Raw genomic sequence first — 19,220 nt, 5'->3', positions numbered from 1 at the left:
CTGCCTTGTCTGCCTCCCTAGTGAAGCCTTGTAGTCGGACATAGCTCCTTATTCGGTGGAGCCACTGCGGCCATTCTGCAGGATGGTGGCCAACTATGACTGGTAGTGATCCTCGGACCTGGGGCAGTCGCTTGTGCAATTGTGGGTAGTTGCGAAGACGCGGCAGGCCCGGCCTTGTTTCCGGGACTATTTGCTGAGTCCAGCGTGGCGGTGAGGTCGCACTTACTGCGAGGCGGCAGGCGGTGGTGCTGCGGTGCAGTCTTGGGCCTCTGGCAGCCGGCGGGAGCTCATCAATCCCACCTTCATTGCCAATGTTAAATATTCGGAAAAAGTCAGAAGCCCAAGGCAGTATAAGTTCCTCAACTAAGTTTATTCAACATTTGTCAGTGACAACAGCTCGCTCATAGAAACACAAGAACCAAACTGACTGGACAACACAATAATAAAGCCGAGTATTAACTGACCGTTGTTGACAGTTGACAGTTGAAAGAGCATGCGCTTACTTGCCATTAGAATGTTCGTCTACCAACGCTTATACGATTGGTTAGAACATGCCTTGTAACATAAAATGTGTTAAACCCAATACATAACAATTATTATTATGGAAGCTTTTAAATAATTTTTTTTCAAAATATTTTCTTGGTTTACAAAAATATGTGCATTGTCTCTTCAGGTTGTAAACCCTTTTCTACAGATCAGTTACATTTGATGTGAGTACAGCGTAAGGTCGGGGAAGAAAAGAGTGGGGAGAGGAAGGGTGGTGTGGTGAAACTTATATTATTTTATATAGTGTACGCTTGTCCATGTCAACTGGGTAGGTTCTCTTTCTATTCACTTATTACATTTCCTTGGTAGTGAGAGGTATGGGGGGGGGCAGGGCCTAGTTTGTTGTCTTTAGTTGGCTACTGTGGGGTTTGTTTGCATTTGTGAGGGGGGTGGAATTGTTGGATCAGGTCAGCCATATTGATTCGTATGCTGTTGGGGGATTCTTATCTTATTGGGTAAGCAACGGAGGAGAGCCATACTGGGGTGAAGGCGTCCTCTTCTATTTGTCCCTGTGTCAGTTTCAGTTTAATGGTTAGCTTTTCTAGTCAGGAGTTGGCAGGATTAACAAAGGGCACCTAATCAGGGGTCAATTGTATTCACACACACCAGAGCTGCTGCTTCTGGGACAAAACACTAATGATAAAAAGGTGGTGGATCAAAAAATAATAATACCCCCCTTCCCCAGAATGCCTGGCCACAGTGCTAAATGGACTCCTTGCTGAACATCTTCCCTTTCTCAAGGCTGCTGCTCCACTATTGGCTGGCCTGGAGTGTCAATCAGCCAGCATTAAAGGACAGGGCGGGCTCAACTTCTGGTGGAGCTGAGGGGGCTCTTTTTTATCCTGGAGGATTCACCACAGAAGGTTGTATTTACTACTAGGGAGGCTCTTGACTCTCCGGTTCAGTCTCATTCAGACCTCTGGGGTCTGTGGGGCAATGCAGAAGCCTTGCTGCCTGTTGCTCCAGGGAAAGTGGGTGGTGTCAGGGTTCATGAGGGAGTCACCTTGTGAGGGCAACAGGCCCTTTGAGGCAGGATATAAAGTCTCAATAAACACACAATCCCGGAACCTGTAATATAATAGTGTGGGAACTAAGCCCCTCAAGCGAGCCTGTTTGCTGTTTCTGCTCCGTGGGCCCCAGATAAGCCCCTCTGGGGAATCTGAGGGGAGCTTGAGCCCCACAGCCCCCTTGAAGTTGGGGGTGAAAAGCTACTGGTTCAGTTGCTGTAGTTCTATCCAAAATACAGCTATGGGTGAGGGAAGGTCAGCTTGACCCTAGCAGGTTCTGACTTACTTGCGGATATCTCAAGCCTTTCCTTGGGCCTTGTGACTTGTGTTCTTCCTCTGCGCTTGGTTCCTCCACATCCCTTCCATTTGGATGTCTTGTATTTTTTAGTTTCCAAACCTGAGGAGAGGGTTTGTCTCGCCTTTTAAAAAATCAGTGTCAACTCAACTGCTTTAGGAGACAACATCTGTCTGAAAAGCCGAAAAATAAGTTTGTTTTTTAAAAAAACGTATTATTGTTACTTTTATTACTACTGTACATTTAAAAGAATACTGTATATACCACCTTTGAAGTGCATGGAACTAAATTTGTTCTAACCACTATGCCACGCTGACCCTCCTAGAATCTTGGCATGGTGCATTTCACATCACCAAGGGCTGTTGTCCAGCAACAGAGTCTGCGACCGTTTGAACTGAGGTTCTTGCATCCTTAGCGTGTAGACCTTTGCAGAGGTTTGCTTTATTGACCCTTGCTTCCTTGTGTTATATGAAAAAACCTGCTCCTTTTCCCTTATGGGGTATCCAAGAGTCCCCTATTGGTTGGACAAAATAATAGAGGCCAACCAATGAATACTGAGATGCAAAGCAGCTAGTAAGCCTGATCTTTATTAAACTGTTGCAGCAGGGTCCTCACTCACCACACACAGGAGAGAGGAGGAACCCCGAACAATGGTGTGCAAGCCCTTATATAGACTTTTGAAATTGCCCACCCTGTTGCTCAAGACCACCCCCCAAACCATCATACATACATCACAGAAGGAGGCGGGTCTACAGCAGAAATACATCACAGGAGGTGGTTTACAGCAGAAATCCTGTTTGCCAAGATATCTGTTAACAGACACTGATTTGCTTTACCTGGACGCCTGGCCACTCTTTTGTGATGGTAAATACTTTTAGTTCCTGAATCCAGGTCACAGGCTAACCCGATTCATACACAGATATGCCCTTAAGACAGGTAAGTAAAAGACAATGGAGAAGTTTCCCCCTTCCTTCCTCCTTGCAAAGAAATATTTGAGGTCAATTTGGGAGAGTCAAAATAGTTGGGAGAGTCAAAATGACTTCAGGATTGTTCTCCTGTACTATTTCAGACGTGTGGTTTATATACTTATAAATGGTTTTGCCTTGTACATTTATGAACGTTTATTTTATATTTGGGACCATCAAATTCTTATAACACTTGGATTAGAATACGGCATCTGAAAGCCCCCACCCCCAAAAAGGTAAAGGACCTGACAGTTAAGTCCAGTTGCGAACGACTCTGGGGTTGCGGCACTCATCTTGCTTTACTGGCTGAGGGAGCCAACGTTTGTCCACAGACAGTTTTTCCAGGTCATGGGGCCAGCATGAGTAAACCGCTTCTGGCGAAAGCAGAGCAGCACACAGAAATGCCTTTTACATTCCCGCTGGAGCGGTACCTATTTATCTACTTGTGGTTTGATGTGGTTTCGAATTGCTAGGTTGGCAGGAGCTGAGACCGAGCAACGGGAGCTCACCCCGTCGCAGGGATTCAAACCGCAAGTCTTCCGATCGGCAAGCCCTAGGCTCTGTGGTTTAGACCACAGCACCACCCACCAGCTGAAAAAACCCCTATATAATGGTTTAAAGACTCTCTCAAGGCAAATCTAAAAAAATGTAGTATAAACACTGACAGTTGGGAAACACTGGCAAGTGAAATCAAAAACAAGACACTGTCTACTTGCAGACTTTTTTTAAAAAAAATTGTTTAATTGTTTTTCAATTAAAAATTGACTATGCTTCATTGACTATGCAAAAGCTTTTGACTGTGTCGACCACGGCAAACTATGGCAAGTTCTTAAAGAAATGGGAGTGCCAGATCACATCACCTCATCTGTCTCCTGAGGAATCTCTATGTGGGACAAGAAGCTACAGTTAGAACTGGATATGGAACAACTGATTGGTTCAAAATTGGGAAAGGAGTACGACAAGGCTGTATTTTGTCTCCCTGCTTATTTAACTTATATGCAGAATTCATCATGCGAAAGGCTGGGCTGGATGAATCCCTAGCCGGAATTAAGATTGCCGGAAGAAATATCAACAACCTCAGATATGCAGATGACACAATCTTGATGGCAGAAAGTGAGGAGGAATTAAAGAACCTTTTAATGAGGGTGAAAGAGGAGAGCGCAAAATATGGTCTGAAGCTCAACATCAAAAAAACGAAGATCATGGCCACTGGTCCCATCACCTCCTGGCAAATAGAAGGGGAAGAAATGGAGGTAGTGAGAGATTTTACTTTCTTGGGCTCAATGATCACTGCAGATGGTGACAGCAGCCACGAAATTAAAAGACGCCTGCTTCTTGGGAGAAGGGCAATGACAGGCCTAGACAGCATCTTGAGAAGTAGAGACATCACCTTGCCAACAAAGGTTCGTATAGTTAAAGCTATGGTTTTCCCAGTAGTGATGTATGGAAGTGAGAGCTGGACCATAAAGAAGGCTGATCGCCGAAGAATTGATGCTTTTGAATTATGGTGCTGGAGGAGACTCTTGAGAGTCCCATGGACTGCAAGAAGATCAAACCTCTCCATACTGAAGGAAATCAACCCTGAGTGCTCACTGGAAGGACAGATTGTGAAGCTGAGGCTCCAGTACTTTGGCCACCTCATGAGAAGAGAAGACTCCCTGGAGAAGACCCTGATGTTGGGAAAGATGGAGGGCACAAGGAGAAGGGGACGGCAGAGGACGAGATAGTTGGATAGTGTTTTCGAGGCTACCAGCATGAGTTTGAGCAAACTGCGGGAGGCAGTGGAGGACAGAGGTGCCTGGCGTTCTCTGGTCCATGGGGTCACGAAGAGTCGGACACGACTAAACGACTAAACAACAACAACAACAAAAATTGTTTTTCAATACATACATCAACCGCAAGAGACACATACAACAAAAACTATAAACAATAATAACACAATTTGACAATTCAGATTTGAATACACTGATATACCAACAACTACACCTTTTTAAACAGTATTTTCCCGCCTCTCTCTCCTCCCCCTACTTCCCACCACTATCCACCTTATCGCTTAAATACTTGTTCCAGATTTCTTCATATTCATCCATTCTTATTTTGCGTCGACATGCAATTGGTATGTAGCTAATCTGTCCATATTATCAATCCATGTGCTCAATGGAATATTTTTGCGGCTCTTCCAATTCATCAAAACAAGTTTTTTTGATTCTAATATAGCACAGTACATCCATATATATATATATATATATATATATATATGCTTTCGTAGATTTTCACGGGTACAGGAATGCAGGTTTTGGTGTCCTCGGGTGTCTTCCCGTGTAAAAGTTGGGGTGTCTAGGCGACGTTTCGACGAGGTCTCACTCGTCATCTTCAGGCTGGTGCTTTCCGAAAGCACCAGCCTGAAGATGACGAGTGAGACCTCGTCGAAACGTCGCCTAGACACCCCAACTTTTACACGGGAAGACACCCGAGGACACCAAAACCTGCATATATATATATATATATATAGACCCCTTGAAATCTCCCACGTTTCTGGAATATAATTTAGAATTAAATTCAGTTCCCCTAAATAACAATTTCTTTTTATTACTCTTGCTATAAATATCCTTGCCTTGCACCAAAATGATCTTATCATCAGGCAGTTAATCAACATCTGTACTAAGTTCGCATTTTTACTCCCACATCTCCAACAGTTGTCTGCACTTGTTATGTTCTTCTGGTATAGTTTTGCTGGAGTCCAGTGGACTCTGAATATTATTTTCTGTTGAATAAGTCTAAGTCTTAGACCCATAGAGGCTATTTCTGTTGATTTTATACTTGACTCCCATATATCATTTGTTATGTGTACCCCTAACTCTTCACTCCATTTTTGTCTATCATATTCTAAATCTTATTTCTTCCTGTTGAGTAGGGTTTTACAGAGTGCAAGTGTGGAGTTTTTTGCTTTTGGTGCAGAGATTAAATTTTGTAGCAGCATGGGTGTTTCCGATGCTGCTATAGCGTCAGGGCCAAACAGCCTTTCCAACATATGTTTCAATTGGATGTATTGCCATTGTGTTTCACTGGTTAATCTGTACTTTACTTGCAAAGTCTTATATTCCACAAATTTATAATTTTCGTAAATTAATTAATTGTTTTTTTATAATAAATATTTATTACAGTTTTCCAATTTAATACAAAAAGAAAAAACAACAAACAAATACACAATTAAAACAAAACAAAACAAATATAATTCCCATTTTTTATTTCCATTACCTTATGTCCCGGACCTCCTCTCACCTCCCCCTTTTGTATTCCAGTTCAAATTCTTAATTCAGCAAATACTTGTTACGACTTAGTATAGCTTATTTTAAATTATTATTCCACCTTTACATTACCGCTGGTAACCATTTAATTTCCATCCAACATCATTCTAACATTCATTAATTTTACAATATTTCTGTAGAAAATCTTTAAATTTCCTCCAATCTTCTTCCGCCGACTCTTTTCCCTGGTCTCGGATTCTGCCGGTCATTTCTGCCAATCCCATGTAATCGATCATCTTCATCTGCCATTCCTCCAGGGTGGGTAAATCTTGTGTCTTCCAGTATTTTGCGATGAGAATTCTTGCTGCTGTTGTCGCATACATAAAGAAAGTTCTATCCTTCTTTAGTACCAATTGGCCAACCATGCCTAGGAGAAAGGCCTCTGGTTTTTTCAAGAAAGTGTACTTAAGTATCTTTCAATTCATTATAAATCATTTCCCAGAAGCCCTTAATCCTTGGGCACGTCCACCAAAGGTGAAAGAATGTACCTTCAGTCTCTTTACATTTCCAACATTTATTGTCGGGCAAATGATAAATTTTTGCAAGCTTGACTGGAGTCATGTACAACCTGTAAATCATTTTCATAATATTCTCTCTTAGGGCATTACATGCCGTGAATTTCAAACCGGTGGCATAAATTAATTAATTGATTCAATGTCAAAATACCTTTTTTCATCCAATTTTGCCAAATTATTACTTGATTTCCAATTTTTAATTTTGGGTTGGCCCATATTAATTTCTCATGCTGATAGGGGTCATCCTTATTATTTTTATTTATAGTTACAGGTAGGTAGCCGTGTTGGTCTGCCGTAGTCAAAACAAAATAAAAAAATTCCTTCCAGTAGCACCTTAGAGACCAACTAAGTTTGTTATTAGTATGAGCTTTCATGTGCATGCCCACTTTTTCAGATACTTCTTCAGATTTTTATTTATATTCATCCAAATTTCTATAGGTGCTTTAATAGTCTCCAGGATAATAGGATATTTCATAAAATTGGAGCCGAGTTTAGTCCACCCTACATGAGGTTCAAAGAAACAATATTCGAGAGTAGCAGACTTTCTAATAAACAAACCAACAAGCAGAAATACAGCACACAATGAAAAGGAGGCAAGGAGGGCGAAGGAAAAGGAAACTCTAAAACCAGGCCCCAATGTTCCTATCTCTTCCATGGTGGTAGAACCTTAACTAACTCTTAGCCTTTCCTTTGCAGAGATGCTGGGGCTGAACACTGATAATAAGAACTCAGTGTGTCCTAAATGCAGCTGGAGCACCGGTTCCTACATTGTTCATCAACAATTGCTCTTCACAGAGTAAGTTGGTGTCAACCCACATGTTCTGAATTCTGCAGAAAAGGCACCTGGGCATTCTGCTCCCCAGTCCTGCCCTGTGGGCACCTCCTACCTTCCTCTTTTGTTTCAGGTGGCTTCCTTCCTGCGGAGCAGCTCTTTAAGGCTATGTACTTTATAGCCAGTGACCTTGCTGTTCAGAGCACCTTTAGCCCCTTGGACATCTCCCACTTGCTGCGAGAGTTCATCAAGCAGTTCAGCAGCACAGCAGTGGAGGTAAAGTGCTGTAAGTGTAGGAGATAAGAATCCCCGCCTTGGAGTATGGGAGTCCACATAAAGCCAATGGATGGCCGTGACACAGGTGAGCCTGTCTGTTTGCTTGCCAGTTCCTGCTCCCTGTAGGTCCCAGATAAGCCCCTCTGGGGAATCGGGGGGGGGCCTTGAGCCCCCTTGAAGTTGGGGGTGAAGAGCTACTGGTTCAGTTGCTGCAGTTCTGTCCAAACATAGCTTTGGGTGAGGGAAGGTCGGCAAGGCCTTGTGACTTGTGTTCTTCCTCTGCCTTGTTCCTCCACATCCCTTCCATTTGGGTGTCTTGTATTTTTTTTAGTTTCCAAACCTGAGGACAGGACTTGTCTCACCTTTTTTAAAACCAGTGTCAGCTGCTTTAGGAGACATCTGTCTGAAAAGCCAGAATTTTTTTTTTTAAAGCAGCTTATTATTGCTACTACTATTACTACTGTAGCAGGAAAACCCCCCCCCATCATCCAGTTTGTACAAACTTCACACACACTCACACTCACACACTACATACGCCACACTTCTGTTATAAATTCATAGAAAAATCAACCATACATTGGATTTGCACTGTTCCATTTTTATTTTATTCCATATGACAAGGACTATCAAAAGGGGGTGGCTTGGTTCTGGTCAGCCATAATCCCTTCACCATCTCAGCACATCCACAGGAGCCCTGCCCAGTTGTTATGCCAACCCTGATGATCCCAGACAGAAGACAATCAAGATCACAAAGAACTTGCATATGGGAGTGGATTCAGCATGGACTGAAACAAAGGACAATAATCAGATCTTCCCTCTGGGGGCAGGAAACTGCAAACTCCCCTTTGTTTCCTGGAAGTGACTCATGGGGGGGTGGGCAAAGGAGGAACCAGCCAGGTGACAAGGCACTCAGGTTACCACCAACTCCTCCCTCAACCCCTCCTTTCTGTAATGTATGCATGATGTTTCTGGGGGTGGGCTTGACCTAGAGGAGGGGAATTTCAAAAGTTTTTATAAGGTCTTGCACACCATTTTTCTGTGTCTTTCCTCTCTCCTGCAAGTGGGGGGAACACCCTGTTGCAACAGTTCAATAAAGGCCAAGCCTACAGGCTGCTGTTTTGCTCCAAGTTATCCTGGTTGGTGTCTTTGTTTTGTCCAAGGGAGCCCTCGGATTTTTCCGGTAACACTACCATACATTTAAAAGAATATATACCACCTTTGAAGTGCATGGAATTAAATTTATTCTAACCACTATGCCACGCTGACTCTCCTAGAATCTTGGCATGGTGCATTCCACGTCACCAAGGGCTGTTGCCCAGCAGCAGAGCCTGCGACTGTTTGAACTGAGGTTCTTGCATCCTCAGCGTGTAGACCTTTGCAGAGGTTTGCTTTAGTGACCCTTGCTTCCTTTAATTAGAATATGGCATCTGAAAGACTCCTGGAGGTAAGGAAACGTTGGCATTTCAAGTAGACTCAACTAGAATATTGAATAGTGGTATCACCAAGTTTGGCAAAGAGCTATCAGAGGCAAAGAAAGTGTTGAGCTTTGGGCAAGTTTATGAAAGGGAAGAACGAATGCTGTAAAGGAAATCTTGGTCTTTACATTGTAGTTTGTTGAATATTATATTAAACAGAACATTCTTTATGCTGTATATATATGTGAATCCAGGAGAGGGTTAACTTAAATTTCAAAATAATGAATATTAACTTAAGTTTACTATAGTTAGAAAGCGAAAGAGAAAAACAGAGGAAGAAAAGATTGCATGAGCAGCTGGCCCAGTAGAGGGGTAGGAAGTGCTAGGTGGAGCTGGTCTTTCTGCAGTGCTGATGCAGGGAGCCCTTCTGCCCACTTCTCTTTTGGAGTCAGTCTGATGGGAAGGCTTCTCCCAAGTGCAGACAAGGGGGAGACAGGAGGCTGGCGGAGCTCTACCATACACTAAGACAGGCCAGCTCCATCAGGCCTCCTCTCCCCCAACTGTCATCTGGTGGCAGCCATTTCATCAGGCTACCACTGCACTTCTAGACATTGGGGCCTGGTTTTTGAGTTTGCTTTTCCTTTACTCTCCTTGCCCATTTTCATTGTGTGCTGTATTTCTGTTTCTTGGTTTGTTTTATTAGAATGTACCTAAGTCTGCAATTAGGGAGTGTCTTTGTTTTTGATTTCACAAAGCCTCTTTGGGAGCTTTGGGTAGAAATGCTATGAATGAATGGATCTGGTCTCTGAGGAGACCTTCAGTTTGTTTCCATTTTAATGCAGACCTGCCTCATCTGTGCTTCCCAGATTAATACTGTAATAATAAATCTTACGGTCTTATATATATAATAAATGTTCATAAATGTACCAAGCAAACCACATGTCTGGAGCAGCACAGGAATACAGTCCTGAAACCATTTTGACTCCCAAGCTGACCAAATGTTTCTCTGCAAGGAGGGAGGAGGTGGAAAAAACACCTTCCTTGTTACAGGAATTTAGTAATCTCCATTTCAAAGGGTGGCAGACTACCACGAAAGGCAATCAGATAAGGCATTATCAGATAACCTGGCAGACAGGAAAAACAACAACATTCAAATTTCTGTTGTAGACCACCTTTTCTGTGGTGTAGGTATGATGTTTGTGGGGGGTGGTCATACAAACAGAAATGTGCTTTGAGATGCTCCTATGTCCCCATTTTGCAAAGAGGTTCTCTACTCCAGTGTTTCCCAACCTTTTTTGGGCAAAGGCACACTTGTTTCATGAAAAAAATCTCGAGGCACACCACCATGCCAGATGGGGAAAGGTCACTTTTTACTTATGTAAAAAAAAATAAAAAAATAGTAACAGCATAGAAGGTAGAGAAGGTAGGACTCGAACCAGTGGATTCACGTTACAATAAAGATTTTGACTAAACATGGGAAAGAACTTTCTGCTGGTAAGGGCTGTTCAACAGGGGAATGGTCTCCCTCGGGAGGTTTTTCCCTTCTTGGAGGTTTTTAAGCAGAGGTGGGATGTCTGTCTGCCATGGATGCTATGGCTGAGATTCCTGCACTGCAGGGGTTGTACAGTACTGGATAGCCCTGGGGATCCCTTCCAACTCTACGATTCTATTAGGATCCCTTTTATAAAAGAGAGAACTTTAATGGCACGGCCATTATTTATTTCGGCTTCTCCCAACGGGGCCACGAAGGATCAGAAAAGCTGAAGAAGAGACCCTTCCTCAGAGGAGGCGGGAGACCACCGGACCCGCCGAGGAGGGGAATCCGGCCGCCTTTCCCTCCAGAGCTTCGCCTTTTGCCCCGGCCAAGTTGCGCCGAGGGCGCCTTGCGGGCTCTGCGTGGCTTCAGGCGGAGCCTAGGAGCCACTTCCCAGCCTGGAGGGCAGGCTGTGCGCGGACCCCGCCACTCTCGGGGCACGACCCAGACCCGGCTGCCTTCCACGGCCAGCAGAGGTAGGCCGCCGGCTTCAAACCCGGCGGAACTGGGGCGTCCCGGGCGCAGCGCCGCGCTCCCCGCTCCTCCCGCCCCGCCCCCTTCTCCCGGGTGCCCCCTCCCTACTTTGCTCTCCGGAGCCCCGCCTCCCCCTCTGCCCCAGCTCGCCTATTGGCTCACGCAGCCGCCACTCAGGTGGGGGCCCGCTTTGGCCCCGCTCCCCGGCCGCCGAGAGAGAGTGGGAGCGTGCGGGGCGGGGCTGGGCGGCCGGGCGTCTCCTTCCCTGCGCTGCTTCGGCCGCGTCTGCAGCCGCCGCGGGACCAGGCGGGAGGCCAGTCATGCCCAGACACTGCCAGCCGCTCGGAAGGAGCCGTCGCTCCGCCGGGCAGCGCCTGCCTGCGCGCCCCTCGCTCCCTGCGCCGAGGATGGCGGGGGCGCCGGGCGCAAGGCAGCGCCGGGGCTGCTGGGCAAGCGGCAGATGCTGATGCAGTTTGGGGAATTCCTGTCACAGGGAGCAAGGCAGAAGCGGATGACGGGGCACGTTCCCCGGGGGAGCGGGGCTGGAGGATTAGCCCGACTCGCCCGCCTCCCTCCCACGGCACACTAGGCAACGTCCGGCGGCACACTAGTGTGCCGCGGAACACCGGTTGGGAAACACTGCTCTACTCCACCCTGCCCCATGTCCATATTAGCATATTAGATATCACAAGATACCTGCTTTCAAAAACGTGAAGCTTAGGCTTAATAGCACACAAAATGGATATCTTAGGAGAAACACACTCTGAAATGTGGGTGAATTTTCATTAGCACTTAAAAGAAAAAAGAAATTCCCACATTAAAGTGGAAATTTGGAGAACTGGAAAAATGTGGAACTGATAGAAAGTGAGAGTGAGAGATTCATCCATCCCTGCCTGGGGGCCTGATCCATTCCCCACTCTCCGACCTTCCTGTTTCTTTGCTGTCTTTTCTCACAGACAGGGAATTGACTTTGATGAAGACAACATCTCTGTCATTAGCTTGGAAGAAGGGGAGGATCTTCCTCTAAGCTAATGCTGTGTGGATTTCCCACCATCATCAAGTGCTTTCAAAAGCCTACTGGTTCATTTCTCTGGTTGGCTGCTTGGACTCTTTGAAGAAGGGGAGGCAACTAACTGAAGCTCCTGGGGATACCAGACAGGGACTTCCTGATATCTGAAGGCTCACAATGGTGGGTGTGAAAAGGCAGCCATTTCCCTTCTGACCTGTATTTGTCACAAGCGGCCCTGTTTCGGTTCTACTGAAGTTCAACTTCTGCCAAAATTCAACTGGGAATTTACTCCACGTCCCCCTTGTAGTTTTGCTTGCTTGTCTTAGGACATAATTATTAATTTGTGGTTACCAAGATTCTGCCATTTTTCTTTATTTATATTGCTTTATGTTTCTGTTTTTAAAAGGGACGCAGGTGGCGCTGTAGATAAAACCTCAGCGTCTAGGACTTGCCGATCATCAGGTCTGCGGTTCGAATCCCTGCAGCGGGGTGCGCTCCCGTTGCTCGGTCCCAGCGCCTGCCAGCCTAGCAGTTCGAAAGCACCCCCGGGTGCAAGTAGATAAATAGGGACCGCTTACTAGCAGGAAGGTAAACGGCATTTCCGTGTGCTGCGCTGGCTCGCCAGATGCAGCTTGTCACACTGGCCATGTGACCCGGAAGTGTCTGCAGACAGCGCGGGCCCCCAGCCTCTTAAGTGAGATGGGCGCACAACCCTAGAGTTGGACACGACTGGCCCGTACGGGCACGGGTACCTTTATCTTTACCTATGTTTCTGTTTTTGGTTGTTTTCTCTGTTCTATGCAATGAGGAGAAGGTAATAAATACTGCTAATAGACAAATTAACAGTATGTTATAATACCCTTAAAATAATAAAAACAGCAAAGGCCATGTGACATTTCAAACCTTTCTTACAGAGAAGAGAAGCTGTTGCTTACACAAAACCTAAAAGCCCCCCACTATTCCTTTCTCCACTCAGCATCTCAACATGTTCTACAGTGTAACATACCGCTGGCAGTGCACCCAAAGGATTCAGTGAGGACCAACTGAAGCATCAACTGACTGCTGTTGTCGTGGGAAAGGAGGGTAGGAAGAAGCAAGTCTAAATTAAAGTGCTATGAGATATTTCTGACCTCCTGAAGACTAAGGAATATGTAAGTTACTTGAGGGAATCATTGCAACCACACAGGTATGTCAAACCCTTCACGCTGCCCCTTCCAGGCCCACCCTGCAAAGTGCCCAGTGGACAATCAGGCATCTGAGCACATAAGTGATCTAGAGAACAGAGTTGGGCAATAGTACAGCAGATCCTAGCAGGCTTTGCAGTTGGCATGGATCAGCTGATTGGTGATTAGTGCCAATTGCAAGCCTTGTTTTCAGCAGGAATTGGCTGCCCTCAGGAGTTTGCAATTGGAAAGAGGGCTGTTGCAACTGGGTCCTGCTTGCAGGCTACTCATAGGCATCTAGTTGGCCACTGTGAGAATAGAATGATGGACCACATTGGCCTATGGGATGAGCCAACAGGGTTCTTTTAGACTTCAGTCTACATGGCTCAGATGCAAGTTGTCTGAAAGCCAGACGTTCATTCCCTCCTATGAACCTGTCTGGGGTTTGAGCTCTTTGGGGAGGACCTTTTCTCAGTTCCACCTCCCTCACAGACATGCTTGGTGGGGCTGTGTTAGAGGAGCTTCTTAGTGGCTGCTCCCAGACTTTGGAACTCCCTTGCTAGAGAAGCCAGGTTGGCTCCCTCCTTGCTGTCCTTCCACTGGCAGGAGAAGACTTTCTTGTTGAAACCAGCTTTGGTGAATTGACTGCTTTAGAATAAAGGGCTGGTCTCTTGCTGTTTTATTGTAATTATATGTATGTTTTAAAGTGAGTTTATATAAGTATAGTTTTAGTTCTATCTATGTTTAATTGTTTCTTAATGGTTGTTTTTCCTATGTTTTTAGCGCTTCTTGTTTTTTATCTGTGAGTTGCCTAGAGTCCAGTCAGGGGAGGAAATGGATTATACATAAATATATAATGATGATGATGATAATGATATTAATAATAATAATATTAATATTCTAGCAATGCTTGGTGGCTGAAGCACTGCCATCAATAACAGGCTGAAATATAAGCAATGGATTACTGAAATAATTCATGATAGTGAAGTTGATGTAATAAGAACACATGTATTGTAAAAGCTAATAAAAAGAAGTAAAAAACAAACAGCAGGAAAGTAGGGGTGGGAAGGCAAAAAGAAATTTATGTTGATTTTTTCGTATACGACATTAAATGTTTTGGAATACTTTTAATAAAAATAATAATAAAATAATAAAGTAATTAACAATATATTAAAAATGATATATGAAAAAAGATAATGGGTTGCTTCTCTTAGCAGTAACTTCTCTAGGTGTCTTCTCAGCCATCTGTAGTGCTTCCCACATCCACCCCTGGATGACTGGCAGCTGTTTCTTGTCTGTGTGTGTTGGATCCAGACATGGAGTGCAGACAGTGAGTGGGGATTCGAAATATAGTCTCTACCAGTTCCTAGCTCGACACTCAGACCAGTAGGCCTTGCTGGTTTTCTTATTGGCTTTGAAAACAGCTGTGGTTCTTACCCACCTAACCTCAGCTACGTTTGCACAAACCGAATCATTTACAAACTGGTATGTGTCCCCCAGACCTTGTGGGGGGCCGGATTATATTTTGAAAAAGAAAAAGAAAAAAGAACGAATTCCTATGCCCTACAAATAACCCAGAGATGCATTTTAAATAAAAGCACATATTCTACTCATGTAAAAATACCAGGCAGACCCCACAAATAACCCAGAGATGCATTTTAAATAGAAGGACACATTTTACTCATGTAAAAAAACACTGATTCCTGGACCGTCTGCGGGCCGGATTGAGAAGGCGATTGGGCCTTAGTTTGCCTACCCATGCCCTAGACCTCTGATTTACTCTCTTGGGGTCATTTAGCCTCTTAGGATCCCAAGAAAGCCAGGCCATGCTGGGCTCTCTGGATCTTGTTTAACAAAGTAGTGAGAGAGAGCCCTGAAGGGTCACTATGAGTGTGAAGGAATCTTGGACATAAGGCTGGATCCTGTGTAGCAATGGGGGAGGGCTGAGCCTTCCCCCTGAAGGGAAAGCAAGCAGTAAGGATAGTCATGAATTGGAGCCCGGGGCAGCAGAGGAGGAAAAGGAGGAGCAATAAATATGCCCTGGCTCAATCCTCCCTCCCTGAAAAGGGCTGCCTCTTTTCACCTAAGCATTTCTGATTCAAGGGTGCCAAACCCAACATCAGGACCCTCTCTCAAAATATTAGAGCTTTCAAAGGGGCCACCCAGTGAAAGATGAATGTTGGAAGATGCTGTTCCTGGCAACCCTGAAGTTACTGTGTGACAGAATGATTTTTGATATGTATTTTGGGAGGAGTGCTTTTTCACTTGTTTTTAGAATGCTTGTAAGCATGTTTTTAGAGTGCAGATTCTAGTCCTCTGTGCAGTTGCTGTCCATTGTTTGATATTCTTCTGCACCCTCCTGGTAAGATTTCAGGCTGCATTCAATATTTCATTTCATTTGCCCCACTGCCACCTCAGAACTGCGGCTACTGTTTCCAGGGCTGGAGCTACCCATGAGGTGCAGTGAGGCAGTTGTCTCAGGTGGTAGATCCAGCCTCTGAGGGCAGCAGAGGAAGAGGCAGGGTGGGGTTTTCTGCTTTGCATCAAGTTGCCCTCCTAGAATAATCACAGAACTGCAGAGTTGGGAGGGATCCCAAGAGTCACCTCATCTACCTCAGTTTCATCTCAAAGCCTATTTGGGCTCGCCCACGGAGGTTATCTTGCGGGACCCTGCTCTCCCTGGCGACTCATTAGATGACCTTGTCGAGGACTGGAATAACCAGTTCTTGGCGGCCATCAATGAGATTGCGCCTAAGCACCCTCTGCGACCCCGAGGAGCTCCAGAAAATGAATCGGGATCTCAGATGGCTACAGTGAGTATGGCGATGGACTCGTGACAGAGCTTCAAGAACATCTTATAGGACGCTTATGAAAGCCTATGAGATGGCTATGAAAGCTGCTAAGAAATCTTACTTCGCAGCTTACATTGTATCCACTAGCTCTTGCCTGGCACAACTTTTTAGAATAATTAGGTCAATAACATCCTTAGGAGAACAACCAAATTTAAGCACAAATTCGACTCACAGCTGTGAGGCATTCGCGAGCTTTTCTGCGGAGAAAGTCCTGTTGCTCCGCTGTGACCTCCCTGCCAATTTAGATACAGTAACAGAACTGGAGGCCCCTCGACTGTCTTCAGGTCCAGTATTGGACCATTTCAATCGGATACTTTCTGCTGATGTGGAAAGATTCCTCTGAGCTGGTAGGCCCACCACTTGCCTCCTCGATCTGTGCCTGTCTTGGCTGATTATGGCGTGCCCAGATGTCACGTAGATCCCCTTGGTTGAAATTATCAATTTGTCCCTTGGCACAGGGACATTCCCAAGGGAGTGAAGCAGTGGTGTGTCCGCTCTTAAAGAAAACTTCACTAGATCCTTTAGATCTATCCACTTACCACCCAGTTTCAAATCTTCCGTATCTGGGTAAGGTAGTTGAGAGAGCGGTTGCTGAACAGCTTGGTAGGTTTCTGGAGGAAACATCGGCTTTAGATCCATTTCAGTCCAGGTTCCGTCCTGGTTTCGGGACTGAGATGGCTCTGGTCAACCTAACAGATGATCTCCGTAGACAACTGGATCAAGGCAGGTCGGGACTGCTGATTCTCTTAGATTTGTCAGCAGCCTTTGACATGGTGGATCATGATCTTCTGGACCACTGCCTCGCCAACGTGGGGATACAGGGCATAGCCTGAAAATGGCTGTGCTCCTTTGTCTCTGGTCAGGGACAGAGGGTGGCGCTTGGGGGGGGGGGAGATGTTGTCGCGCCACTCCTTGGTGTGTGGAGTGCCGCAGGGAGCAATCATCTCCCCAATGTTTTTTAACATCTTAATGCGCCCCCTTGACCAGATTGTCTGGAGCTTTGGGCTGGGCTGTCTCCAATATGCTGATGACACTCAGCTCTATCTGCTGATGGATGACCACACCGACTCGACCCCGGACACACTGACTAGATGCTTGGAAGCTGTGGCTGGATGGTTTCGTGGGAGCCGATTGAAACTAAATCCTTCGAAGACAGATGTCCTCTGGCTGGGTTGGGATGGTATAGGGATGAGGGACCAACTCCTTTCTCTTGCGGGGCCCCAATTAGTGCCAGTGCCTTCCGTTAAGAGGTTGAGTGTAATCCTTGATGCCTCCCTTTCCATGGATGCGCAGGTTACAGCAACAGCCAAGGCGACATTTTTCCACCTTCGCCGCATTAAGCAGTTGGTCCCTTACCTTTCCAGCCCCGATCTGGCCACAGTGATCCATGCAATGGTCACCTCTAGGCTTGACTACTGTAATTCGCTCTGTGCAGGGCTGCCTTTGAAACTGTCCCAGAAACTCCAGCGGGTGCAGAATGCTGCAGCGAGGCTCCTCAAGGGGTCCCTGCCATGGGAGCATTCACCCAGTGCTTTACCAGTTGCACTGGCTCCCAGTGGAGTATCTGGTCAAGTTTAAGGTGCTGGTTTTGACCTTTAAAGCCCTTTGTGGCTTAGGGCCTTCATATTTACGGGACCGCCTCTCCTGGTATGCCCCACAGAGGACCTTAAGGTCCATGAATAATCATAGTTTAGAGGTCCTGGGCCCTAAGGAAGTCAGTTCATCCTCCACCAGGGCCAGGGCCTTCTCAGTGATGGCTCCAACCTGGTGGAATGCTCTGTCCCATGAGACCAGGCCTTGCAGGATTTAACTTCCTTCTGCAGGGCCTGTAAGACAGAGCTATTCCGCCCGGCTTTCAATTTGAACCTGGCCTGATGTTTTGTTCCTCTTCCTTCCCTCCCCCTCCCCTTTTTTGTGAAGATTACCTGCTCTGGAATCCCACAGCTAATTCTCCCCTGGTCTCCTCGCTGGCCCAAATAGGACCAACTTAGCTAGCTAGCGCTGGTGATCATCTAATGTTTATTGGATGGATTTTCCCCCTAAATTGATTTTTGATTTCTGAATTTATTGTTATTAATGTTTTATACTGTATTTAATGCTGTTTTTTGTTTTAAATTTGTTGTTAGCTGCCCTGAGCCTGGTTATAAATAAAAAATTCTTATTCTTATTCTTATAAAGCTCATTTGCATTGTAATGCTAATATTGCCACCAATTCTGTGGGTTACTAGACTTCCTTGCCACCCTCCAGCTTTGTTTCCTCAGGAGGACCAGCCAGGATGCAAATCTACGATGTGTGGAGGTGGGTGCTGGAGACTCTAATCAATGGTGCATCTGCCTCCCATCCCCCTTTCCTTCTTTTCATAGGCCCCCTTGTAGTATAGTTTAATCAGAGGAAGCAGATATACCAAGGAAGCGAGGAGGGAGGGAGGGCAGGGCCACAGGGCAGCAATTCCCCCTCCCACATTTGTCAGTGTAAACAGTTTCCTGTTGTTGTAGCCTAAAGTCTAGTGTGACATCATTTTTGGGCCTCCTAAGGCAAGGGCCACCCCTTCCAGCCCGCCCCTCAAGTTGAATTGTGGGGATTTTCGACCCTATACGGCAGTGGAGTTCAGCAAATCGTGGCCATGGGGGGGGGGGAGCAGTGATTTTGCAAACAGGAAAAGCCTCTTTTACTTTCCCTATAGGAACATGAGCTGCAGCCGCAGGAAAAGTTTGGCAGCTAGAGGAGTAGCTGGACCTGAAAGAGAAATCTTGGAGGGAGGATGGCAGGGGAGGGGACAGACAGGACCGTCTTAAGTGTATGCTGCGCTGGGGTGCAAATATCCGCACTGCGCCCCCCCCCAAGTTGCCCAGAGTTGTCGACCTTTTTAAAAAAAACTCTCCTCAGGAAAAGAAAACAGGAAACATAAGGAGCCCAGCACAACAGACCCGACCAGGGCGTCACCATCGGCGACTGAGCGAAGCCGGGCACCTTGTGGTGTAAGCAGTGTGCATTGGGCGGGCCTCTCCACGGCCCTATGCCAATCCCTGGCACGCAGGAGGGCAGAGTCGGCTGGCTGCCTTAGCGCCTCGCTGGTGCGCTCGCCCCC

General features: G+C 46.0%; 1 long non-coding RNA gene across 1 annotated transcript; it reads left to right on the top strand.

Moving 5' to 3' along the window:
* The first annotated feature begins 704 nt into the window (after nt 1-704).
* On the top strand, nt 705-14,485 carry LOC310836805. The gene is made up of 6 exons (XR_014560206.1): nt 705-2,712; nt 7,333-7,432; nt 7,542-7,769; nt 8,959-9,128; nt 12,068-12,296; nt 13,093-14,485. It is a non-coding gene; the product is annotated as an uncharacterized lncRNA (long non-coding RNA).
* The last annotated feature ends 4,735 nt before the right edge of the window (nt 14,486-19,220 follow it).

This window comes from Podarcis gaigeae (genome assembly GCF_964106915.1).
Source record: "Podarcis gaigeae genome assembly, chromosome: Z".
Classification (NCBI taxonomy): domain Eukaryota; kingdom Metazoa; phylum Chordata; class Lepidosauria; order Squamata; family Lacertidae; genus Podarcis; species Podarcis gaigeae.
The sequence above is the reverse complement of the archived record's forward strand: the minus strand, read 5'-3'. Positions and strand labels throughout refer to the sequence as shown.